Genomic DNA, 12,259 nt, shown 5'->3' with positions numbered 1-12,259 from the left:
GTAATGTTCTGAGGTCAGAGTCCCGGGAGGATAACGGATCAGAACTGAAGGGGTTAAACAGGCGAATGGTCAGAACGAAGTCCAAGGTCAGGCAACAGATCAAATAAATAGAACTCAAGGCACAGGGAGCCTCTCAGATTGGATAGTCGAGCTGTCAATCAACACACTGACAACTATGCATGCCCCTGAACCAGACTGGGTGGTTATGCTCTCAAGCAAAGTACTGACAGATTCAGCACACCCCTGTGCCAGATTGCACAGCCGAGCTGTCAGTAACTGCATCCCAGACACCCTGAGGGGTGGAACCGTGACATATCTGTTCTGAAAAAGTTGGAGATTGGGTACAACCTCTTGGTGAATAAGATTCACTGTTAAGAAATATGACTTAGTTTTTACAAAGTTGACTGTGCATATTGCAACCTTGTTGCAGACGAATTAATGCACGTAAAACTTGGGCCAAGCTGTGATGGCTCTCAAAGTACTGCATTTATTGTACTTGAGAACAGGTCCTGATTGTGATGAAGGTAGCGCTAAGTTAGTACCTTTAGAAGTGGTGGGAGAGAGAACACCTTTCCTTATGTCTAGACCAGTCCTGCCTAATAATAATCATCATAATGAATTATTAAAGCACTTTACAACACAGGCCTCATGAGGAACTGATATTTCCTGTTTTTCTTCTTGCCAGAAGTCATTAGCTTCAGACTAACACACAATGCATTTAATGGATCAAAGTCTCATTTTGTAATCCAGCAAAGGTAAAAGTAACATTGACTGAAGGATTTACAATTATCCTCCAGATTTGATTAAAGAAGAGCAATTCTGTTCAATATGAAGGATATGAAATCTGCTTGTAACGACAAAATTGACCAATTTGCGATTTGACTTGCTTGGTACGTTCCAAACATTGCAGCCACAATTTTATACAAAGCAGGAGATTGAATCAGCCAGAGAAGGATCAAATGACCTCAGGTACAGAGACACAGGCACAGACTTTCCCATAATTTCTTGCAGCTTTTGCATCATATGGTTTAGTGAAGCCAATCAGGAGGGATTACCAGAAACTATGCAAAAGCTTAGTCAGGGAATGCAGCAGTCATTTTAGAGTTAAGGTACCTTCACGCTAAGCGACGCTGCAGCGATACCGAAAACGATGTCGATCGCTGCAGCGTCGCTGTTTGGTCGCTGGAGAGCTGTCACACAGACAGCTCTCCAGCGACCAACGATGCCGGTAACCAGGGTAAACATCGGGTTACTAAGCGCAGGGTCGCGCTTAGTAACCAGATGTTTACCATGGTTACCAGCGTAAAAGTAAAAAAAAAAAACACTACATTCTTACCTTCAGCTGTCTGTCCCTGGCGCTCTGCTTTCCTGCACTGACTGTGAGCACAGCGGCCGGAAAGCAGAGCGGTGACGTCACCGCTCTGCTTTCCGCCTGGCCGACGCTGACACAGGATGCAGGAGGAGTGCAGAGAAGCAGAGCGCCGGGGACAGACAGCTGAAGGTAAGTATGTAGTGTTTGTTTTTTTTACTTTTACGCTGGTAACCAGGCTAAACATCGGGTTACTAAGCGCGGCCCTGCGCTTAGTAACCCGATGTTTACCCTGGTTACCAGTGAAGACATCACTGAATCGGCGTCACACACGCCGATTCAGCGATGTCTGCAGGGAGTCCAGCGACGAAATAAAGTTCTGGACTTTCTGCAGCGACCAACGATCTCCCAGCAGGATCCTGATCGATGCTGCGTGTCAAACACAACGATATCGCTAGCCAGGACGCTGCAACGTCACGGATCGCTAGCGATATCGTTGTGAAGTTGTTTAGTGTGAAGGTACCTTTAGAATAGTGAAAGGACATCAGAGCTTACACTTCAGCAATCAACATAGACAAAGAAACCTAAAGCATTTATTATTATTACTATTATTTTTTATTTATATAGCACCATTAATTCCATGGTGCTATACATGAGAAAAGGGGTTACATACAGGGTTATAGATATTATTTACAGTAAACAAATTTACAGTGACAGACTGGTACAGAGGGGAGAGGACCCTGTCCTTGCGGACTTACATTCTACAGCATAATGGGGAAGAGACAGAAGGTCGGGGGAGTGGCCGCTTTGGCAGTGGTGGGATGGCAGCTCTGGCGGTGGTGAGGCGCAGAATGGTTATTGCAGGCTCTAGGCTTTCCTGAAGAGATGGGTTTTCAGGTTCCATCTGAAGGATCCAAGTGTGGTGATTAATCAGACGTGTTGAGGTGTGGAATTTCAGAGGATGGGGGATATTCAGGAGAAATCTTGGAGGAGGTTGTGGGAGGAAGGAAAGAGTGTAGAGGAGAGTAGGAGGTCTTGGGAGGATCGAAGATTACATGAGATGAGATAGTGGGAGATTAGTTCAGAGATACAGTATAGGGAGGGGACAGGTTGTGGATTGCTTTGTACATCATGGATTCGTTGGGGAATTGGGAGCCAGTGGAGGGATTTGCAGAGGGGTGAAACAGGGGAGTAGCTAGGAGAGAGGTGGATTTGCCGGGCAGCAGAGTTTAGGACAGACTGTAGGGGTACAAGAGCGTTAGCGGGGAGGCCACAAAGGAGGGTGTTGCAGTAGTTGAGGCGGGAGATGATGAGGGCATGCACAAGAGTTTTAGTAGTTTGTGAGCTGAGGAGCGGACGGATTCTGGAAATATTTTTGAGTTGGAGGTGACAGAAGGTGGCAAGAGTCGGGATGTGCGGTTTGAAGGACAGGGCAGAGTCGAGAGTTACCCCAAGGCTTTTCAGCTGCGGGAGAAAGCGTGATGCCATTTACCATAATATATAAATCAGGTAGGGGGGATATGTGAGATTGGGGATAGATGATGAGTTTGGTTTTGTCCACATTGAGTTTTAGGAAGCAAGAGTTGAAGAAGGAGGATATGGCTGATAGACACTCTGGGATTATGGACAGCAGAGAGGTTACTGTTGTGAATTCTGTGGCAGAGCTCCCTCCTGTGGTCACAAGTGGTACTTCGGCTGATTCTCTCTGGGAGCTTCCGTTTGTGGAGGAAAGTGGTACTGCGGCTTCTGAGTTTCCTCCCTCAGGTGATCTGGTGAGGTCGTTAGGTGCTTCTCTACTTAACTCCACCTAATGCTTTGATCCTGGCTTCCTGTCAATGTTCCAGTGTTGGACTTGTTTTTCCCTGGATCATTCCTGTGGCCTGCTGCTCTGCATAGCTAAGTTCTTCTTTGCTATTTGTTTGCTATTTTTTCTGTCCAGCTTGTCTAATTTGTTGCTGGAAGCTCTGGGACGCAAAGGGTGTACCTCCGTGCCGTTAGTTCGGTACGGAGGGTCTTTTTGCCCCCTTGCGTGGTTTTCTTTAGGGTTTTGTGTAGACCGCAAAGTTATCTTTCCTATCCTCGCTCTGTTAAGAAAGTCGGGCCTCACTTTGCTGAATCTATTTCATCTCTACGTTTGTCTTTTCATCTTAACTCACAGTCATTATATGTGGGGGGCTGCCTTTTCCTTTGGGGTATTTCTCTGAGGCAAGGTAGGCTTATTTTCTATCTTCAGGCTAGTTAGTTTCTCAGGCTGTGCCGAATTGCATAGGCAGAGTTAGGCGCAATCCACGGCTGCCTCTAGTGTTGTTTGGAGAGGATTAGGGATTGCGGTCTGCAGAGTTCCCACGTCTCAGAGCTCGTTCTATGATTTTGGGTTATTGTCAGATCACTGTATGTGCTCTGACCGCTATGTTCATTGTGGTACTGAATTGCCTCTCATAACAGTACAGGAAGCCAAAAGTACTAATGATTCTCAATAGAGGGAAAAAAGAAGTTCTGAGACCATTTTTTTTTCTTTGCACTGTGTTTTGCCTTTTTTTTCCCCTAGACATTAGGGTGGTTCAGTACACAGGTGTAGCGATGGACATTAGAAGTCTGTCTTCATTTGTGGATCAGCTCTCGGCAAGAGTACAAAAGATTCAAGACACTATTGATCAGAAATCTATGTTAGAACCAAGAATTCCTATTCCTGATTTGTTTTTTGGAGATAGAACTAAGTTTCTGAGTTTCAAAAATAATTGTAAGCTATTTCTGGCCTTGAAACCTCGCTCCTCTAGTGATCCAGTTCAACTGGTTTTGATTATTATTTCTTTTTTGCGCGGCGACCCTCAGGACTGGGCATTTTCTCTTGCGCCAGGAGATCCTGCATTAAGTAATATCGATGCGTTTTTCCTGGCGCTCGGATTGCTGTACGATGAGCCTAATTTAGTGGATCAGGCAGAAAAGAATTTGCTGGCTCTTTGTCAGGGTCAGGATGAGATAGAGGTATATTGTCAGAAATTTAGAAAGTGGTCCGTACTCACTCAATGGAATGAATCTGCGCTGGCAGCTATGTTCAGAAAGGGTCTCTCTGAAGCCCTTTAAGGATGTCATGTTGGGATTTCCTATGCCTGCTGGTTTGAATGAGTCTATGTCTTTGGCCATTCAGATCGGTCGACGCTTGCGTGAGCGTAAATCTGTGCACCATTTGGCGGTATTACCTGAGCTTAAACCTGAGCCTATGCAGTGCGATAGGACTTTGACCAGAGTTAAACGGCAAGAACACAGACGTCTGAATGGGCTGTGTTTCTACTGTGGTGATTCCACTCATGCTATCTCTGATTGTCCTAAGCGCACTAAGCGGTTCGCTAGGTCTGCCACCATTGGTACGGCACAGTCAAAATTTCTTCTGTCCATTACCTTGATCTGCTCTTTGTCATCGTATTCTGTCATGGCATTTGTGGATTCAGGCGCTGCCCTGAATTTGATGGACTTGGAGTATGCTAAGCATTGTGGGTTTCTCTTGGAGCCCTTCCAGTGTCCTATTCCATTGAGAGGAATTGATGCCACGCCTTTGGCCAAGAATATGCCTCAGTACTGGACCCAGCTGACCATGTGCATGGCTCCTGCACATCAGGAGGTTATTCGCTTTCTGGTGTTGCATAATCTGCATGATGTGGTCGTGTTGGGGTTGCCATGGCTACAAGCCCATAATCCAGTATTAGATTGGAAATCCATGTCAGTGTCCAGCTGGGGTTGTCAGGGGGTACATGGTGATGTTCCATTTCTGTCAATTTCGTCATCCACCCCTTCTGAGGTTCCAGAGTTCTTGTCTGATTACCGGGATGTATTTGATGAGCCCAAGTCCGATACCCTACCTCCGCATAGGGATTGTGATTGTGCTATCAATTTGATTCCTGGTAGTAAATTCCAGGTGCGCAGTTATGTGAAGGAATCCCTGGAGAAGGGGCATATTCGCCCGTCATCGTCACCATTAGGAGCAGGGTTCTTTTTTGTAGCCAAGAAGGATGGTTCGCTGAGACCTTGTATCGATTACCGCCTTCTAAATAAGATCACGGTTAAATTTCAGTACCCCTTGCCATTGTTATCTGATTTGTTTGCTTGGATTAAGGGGGCTAGTTGGTTCACCAAGATAGATCTTCGTGGTGCGTATAATCTGGTGTGAATCAGGCGAGGCGATGAATGGAAAACTGCATTTAATACGCCCGTGGGTCATTTTGAATATCTTGTGATGCCATTCGGACTTGCCAATGCTCCATCAGTGTTTCAGTCCTTTATGCATGACATCTTCCGAGAGTACCTGGATAAATTCCTGATTGTGTACTTGGATGACATTTTGATCTTCTCGGATGATTGGGAGTCTCACGTGAAGCAGGTCAGAACGGTTTTTCAGGTCCTGCGTGCTAATTCTTTGTTTGTGAAGGGATCAAAGTGTCTCTTTGGTGTGCAGAAGGTTTCATTTTTGGGGTTCATCTTTTCCCCTTCTACTATCGAGATGGATCCTGTTAAGGTCCAAGCCATCCATGATTGGACTCAGCTGACATCTCTGAAAAGTCTGCAAAAGTTCCTGGGCTTTGCTAATTTTTATCGTCGCTTCATCTGCAATTTTTCTAGTATTGCCAAACCATTGACCGATTTGACCAAGAAGGGTGCGGATTTGGTCAATTGGTCTTCTGCTGCTGTGGAAACTTTTCAAGAGTTGAAGCGTTGTTTTTCTTCTGCCCCTGTGTTGTGTCAACCAGATGTTTCTCTTCCGTTCCAGGTCGAGGTTGATGCTTCTGAGATTGGAGCAGGGGCTGTTTTGTCGCAGAGAGGTTCTGATTGCTCAGTGATGAAACCATGCGCTTTTTTTTCCAGGAAGTTTTCGCCTGCTGAGCGAAATTATGATGTGGGCAACTGAGAGTTGCTGGCCATGAAGTGGGCATTCGAGGAGTGGCGTCATTGGCTTGAAGGAGCTAAGCATCGCGTGGTGGTATTGACTGATCATAAGAACTTGACTTATCTCGAGTCTGCTAAGCGGTTGAATCCTAGACAGGCTCGTTGGTCGCTGTTTTTTGCCCGTTTTGACTTTGTGGTTTCGTACCTTCCGGGCTCTAAAAATGTGAAGGCGGATGCTCTGTCTAGGAGTTTTGTGCCCGACTCTCCGGGTTTGTCTGAGCCGGCGGGTATCCTCAATGAAGGAGTAATTGTGTCTGCCATCTCCCCTGATTTGCGGCGGGTGCTGCAAAAATTTCAGGCTAATAAATCTGATCGTTGTCCAGCGGAGAGACTGTTTGTCCCTGATAGGTGGACCAATAAAGTTATCTCTGAGGTTCATTGTTCGGTGTTGGCTGGTCATCCTGGAATCTTTAGTACCAGAGAGTTAGTGGCTAGATCCTTTTGGTGGCTGTCTCTGTCGCGGGATGTGCGTGCTTTTGTGCAGTCCTGTGGGACTTGTGCTAGGGGCAAGCCCTGCTGTTCTCGTGCCAGTGGGTTGCTTTTGCCCTTGCCGGTCCCGAAGAGGCCTTGGACACATATCTCTATGGATTTTATTTCAGATCTTCCCGTTTCTCAAAAGATGTCAGTCATTTGGGTGGTCTGTGATCGCTTTTCTAAGATGGTCCATCTGGTACCCTTGTCTAAATTGCCTTCCTCCTCTGATTTGGTGCCATTGTTCTTCCAGCATGTGGTTCGTTTACATGGCATTCCAGAGAATATCGTTTCTGACAGAGGTTCCCAGTTTGTTTCGAGGTTTTGGCGAGCCTTTTGTGGTAGGATGGGCATTGACTTGTCTTTTTCCTCGGCTTTCCATCCTCAGACTAATGGCCAGACCGAACGAACCAATCAGACCTTGGAAACATATCTGAGATGCTTTGTTTCTGCCGATCAGGATGACTGGGTGTCCTTTTTGCCTTTGGCTGAGTTCGCCCTTAATAATCGGGCCAGCTCGGCTACCTTGGTTTCGCCATTTTTCTGCAATTCTGGGTTCCATCCTCGTTTCTCTTCAGGACAGGTTGAGTCTTCGGACTGTCCTGGTGTGGATACTGTGGTGGACAGGTTGCAGCAGATTTGGACTCATGTAGTGGACAATTTGACCTTGTCCCAGGAGAAGGCTCAACGTTTCGCTAATCGCAGACGCCGTGTGGGTCCCCGACTTCGTGTTGGGGATCTGGTTTGGTTATCTTCTCATCATATTCCTATGAAGGTTTACTCTCCTAAGTTTAAACCTCGTTTCATTGGTCCGTATAGGATTTCTGAGGTTCTTAATCCTGTGTCTTTTCGTCTGACCCTCCCAGATTCTTTTTCCATACATAACGTATTCCATAGGTCATTGTTGCGGAGATACGTGGCACCTATGGTCCCATCTGTTGACCCTCCTGCCCCGGTTTTGGTGGAGGGGGAATTGGAGTATATTATGGAGAAGATTTTGGATTCTCGTGTTTCAAGACGGAAACTCCAGTATCTGGTTAAATGGAAGGGTTATGCTCAGGAAGATAATTCCTGGGTTTTTGCCTCTGATGTCCATGCTCCCGATCTTGTTCGTGCCTTTCATGTGGCTCATCCTGGTCGGCCTGGGGGCTCTGGTGAGGGTTCGGTGACCCCTCCTCAAGGGGGGGGTACTGTTGTGAATTCTGTGGCAGAGCTCCCTCCTGTGGTCACAAGTGGTACTTCGGCTGATTCTCTCTGGGAGCTTCCGTTTGTGGAGGAAAGTGGTACTGCGGCTTCTGAGTTTCCTCCCTCAGGTGATCTGGTGAGGTCGTTAGGTGCTTCTCTACTTAACTCCACCTAATGCTTTGATCCTGGCTTCCTGTCAATGTTCCAGTGTTGGACTTGTTTTTCCCTGGATCATTCCTGTGGCCTGCTGACCTGCATAGCTAAGTTCTTCTTTGCTATTTGTTTGCTATTTTTTTTGTCCAGCTTGTCTAATTTGTTGCTGGAAGCTCTGGGACGCAAAGGGTGTACCTCCGTGCCGTTAGTTCGGTACGGAGGGTCTTTTTGCCCCCCTTGCGTGGTTTTCTTTAGGGTTTTGTGTAGACCGCAAAGTTATCTTTCCTATCCTCGCTCTGTTAAGAAAGTCGGGCCTCACTTTGCTGAATCTATTTCATCTCTACGTTTGTCTTTTCATCTTAACTCACAGTCATTATATGTGGGGGGCTGCCTTTTCCTTTGGGGTATTTCTCTGAGGCAAGGTAGGCTTATTTTCTATCTTCAGGCTAGTTAGTTTCTCAGGCTGTGCCGAGTTGCATAGGCAGAGTTAGGCGCAATCCACGGCTGCCTCTAGTGTTGTTTGGAGAGGATTAGGGATTGCGGTCTGCAGAGTTCCCACGTCTCAGAGCTCGTTCTATGATTTTGGGTTATTGTCAGATCACTGTATGTGCTCTGACCGCTATGTTCATTGTGGTACTGAATTGCCTCTCATAACAGGTTACATCTGGGCCAGAGAGGTAGATCTGAGTGTCGTCCGCATACAGGTGGCACTGGAAGCCATGGGACTTTATGAGTTGTCCTAGGCCAAAGAAATAGATGGAAAAAAGTAGGGGCCCTAGAACAGAGCCTTGAGGGATTCCAACAGAGAGAGGGTGGGATGAGGAGGTAGTGTGGGAGTGGGAAACACTTAATGTGCAGTCGGAAAGGTATGAGGCAATCCAGGACAGGGCAAGGTCTTTAATGCCAAGGGAAGAGAGAATCTGTAGCAGTAGGCAGTGGTCGACTGTGTCGAAAGCAGAGGACGGGTCGAGAAGGAGGAGGATGGAGAACTGTCTGTTAGTTTTGGCTGTAAGTCATTAGTAATTGGGGTCAGAGCAGTTTCAGTGGAGTGGTGAGGGCAGAAGCCAGATTGGAGGTTGTCAATTACAGAGTTAGATGAGAGGTGGGAGGAAAGTTGAGCATGGACATGCTGCTCAAGGAGTTTGGAAGCAAACAGGAGCAGTGATATGGGGCGATAGCTGGGCATAGCAGTTGGGACAAGGTTAGGTTTTTAGAGGATGGGTGTGATGGTGGCATGTTTGAAGACAGAGGGGAAGGTACCAGAAGATAGCGATAGGTTGAAGAGATGGGATAGGACTGGAATGAGCATATTAGAGAGGTTGGGGAGCTAGTGGGAAGGGAGGGGGTCAAGTGCACAGGTGGTGAGGTGTGATTTGGAAAGGAGGCAGTTAAGTTCTCCTTCAGTGATGTTGGAGAGGGAAGTTATTAGGGAAGGGCAGAGGTCTGGTATATGGAGTGGTTGGGGTGATGGAATAGTAAAGGTTTGCCTTGTTTGGTCGATCTTGTTTTTGAAGTAGGTGGCAAAGTCCTTCGAAGAGATGAGGGGAGTTGGAGGTGGCAGTGGTGGGTGGGGGAGAGAGTTAAATGTGCTGAACAGTTATTTTGGGTTGTAGGATAGTGAAGATACAAGGTTGGTGAAATAGGTCTGTTTAGCAGAAGGGAGGGCTAGTTTGAAGGCAAGTGTAGCTTGTTTGAAAGCAGTGAAGTCATCTGGCAGTTGTGTTTTTTTCTAACGCTGCTTCGTGACCCTGGATACTTGTCTGAGTTTTCTGGTGAGATTGTCATGCCAGGGTTTGCCTATTGATTTGTCGCACTTTGCTATTCATGAGAGTGGTGACTGAGTCTATGGCTGATCTGAGGGTGGAGTTATAGAAAACGGTGATGCTGTCTGTGTCGTGGAGTGAAGATATGGAGGACAGGGGTAGAAGAGAGTCAGAGAGTCTGTGAAAGTCTAGGTGTGCAAGGTTTCTGCGAGGATGTGGTAGTGGCTGTACAGGGGGGGTGGGTGAGGAGGACAAGGCTGAGAAGGTGAGTAGATCATGGTCAGATAGGGGGAAGGGAGAGGTTGTGAAATTAGATAAGGAACAGAGGCAGGTGATGAGGTCTAGTGTATGTCTGCGTGGGTGGCTGTGGAGGACCACTGAGTAAGTTCAAGGATGAAGTAAGGGCTGGGATCTTGGAGGCTGCTGGCTGGCGGGTGTCAGTAGGGATATTAAAGTCACCAATTATGATGGTGGAGATGTCAGCAGAGAGAAAGTGAAGAAGCAAGGTGGAAAATTGGTCAATGAAGGCAGTGGCTGAGCCCGGTGATCAGTATATGACAGCCATTCGGAGATTGGAGGGAGAGTAGATATGGACAGAGTGAACCTCAAAAGCAGGGAGGATAAGGGAGGTTGGGGGTTAGATAGGGTTGAAGTACCAGTTTTTAGAAAGAAGGAAACCCACTCCTCCGCCATGTCTGTTGCCAGAGCGAGGGAAGTGGAGACCACCATAACTCAGTAGCAGGGGATGCCGTGTCAGGGGGCATCAGCCAGGTCTCAGTGAGAGCCAGGAAGGAAAGATTGAGGGAAGTAAAGAGATTGTGGATAATGTGGATCTTGCAGACGGAGCGGCATTCCAAAGTGCCCCATAGAGAGGAAGCAGGAGGGTGGGGGCCAGTGGCATAGATTTTAAGTGTGAGAGGTTGCGGTAGTTTCTCTCAGTATGAGGATAGGCATGAGGATAGGCGTGAGGATTAGTGGGATGAGTCCGGGAGGGGGCAGGATTGGGGGATATGTCACCAGCAGTGAGAATGGGAAGAGAAAGGGAAAGCAGGTGGGTGAAGGAGAGCAATCGGCTTATATTATATTTTAGCAGGTGAGGTCTGAAGTTAAAGAGCAGGTCTGCAGATGAAGCGAGGTAGGGGGTAAGAGAGAGGGGGATATATTGATTTGGTTTGAGGGTGCAGGGGTGAGGGATTAGCGAAGGAGAGTGAGGATTAGTGGAGCAAAAACAGTGAGGGCAAATGTGAGCATGGTTAAAGAGCAGGGGATAGAAAGAAAGGCAAGTAAAATTTTAAGACAGTGATTAGTCTTACACTTAAAAAGATGTCACTTTAAATGATGTCACATCTGACTAAAGTCATATCTGACCAGCTCATTCAACTTATACCATTCAAGTGTCCATGACATGAAGCCAGGTGAGAGAGGGAGGGGAGGAGGGAGCAGGACAGTTCACAGCAGGGAGAAATTAACAGATTGCAGTTAGTAGAACATTTGACTAGCATCAAAGATGAAAACAGAGGCAGGATAAGATCGAAAGAAGGGTCTAGGTGTGAGAAGCACAGACATGTCAATATGCATTCAGTACATTTGCAGTATGATACATGGAATTAAAGTCAGGGAGAAAGTAGCAGCCTACCAGTCAGAAAAGAGGGAGAGAAGTACATGAGATTTTGGGGCGCAGTGGGTATTACAGATTAGGAGACAGTTCAGATGTACCTGTGGATGAAAGTAGATGGATCAGGCTATGACAAGCATTTGACAAATAGTCTAAATAGTACTTTGTTGCACACTGCATCAGTAAAGAAGATGAGTGTAGTCCTTTAGGAATAAAACAGATTCAATTGATAAGGGGAGAGGACTGGGGAAGGTGCCAGCACAGTGCCAGACTCCGTGAGATTGATCAGTGTGATGTTGTGTCTGGCATCTCTCCTGCTGCTTTTCAATTACAATTACACATTTTTGCTTCTCAATTTATAATGCAATAGGTAGCAAAAGCAAGGCAGCACAATATTTTTACAGAAAGATTATCTGAAATTAGTGTAATTCAGAGACAGTGTGCTTGCATGTCATAAGCGACTGTATAGAGTTCTTTTTGTTTTTTTTAAATGCAAAAGAAGATTCCCTAAAATCCAGACATTTAACTGCAACTGACTACGTCACAAAGTGTCTGCATCAAAAATGTTTATTGCTCGTCTCTAGTCAAATTTAAAATTTGGACATACCACACTGATACAGGGCCCTTTTACTAGTGCTGTGTTTTTGAACATGTACCTACCTAGCATTTCTTATCACATCAGTTTTGGGAAGGGGGTTGAATTTTGTAAAAAAAAATTTTGAAAAAACATTTAGACACTTAACTGTGCTTGTCTGTTCTTACATGTCTGTTTACCTAGTCCAATTTGACAACCGTACACATCACACCTATACTGTGGACTGCTGC

Source organism: Ranitomeya imitator, chromosome 2 (genome assembly GCF_032444005.1).
Source record: "Ranitomeya imitator isolate aRanImi1 chromosome 2, aRanImi1.pri, whole genome shotgun sequence".
Lineage (NCBI taxonomy): Eukaryota > Metazoa > Chordata > Amphibia > Anura > Dendrobatidae > Ranitomeya > Ranitomeya imitator.
Note: the sequence above shows the minus strand (reverse complement) of the source record.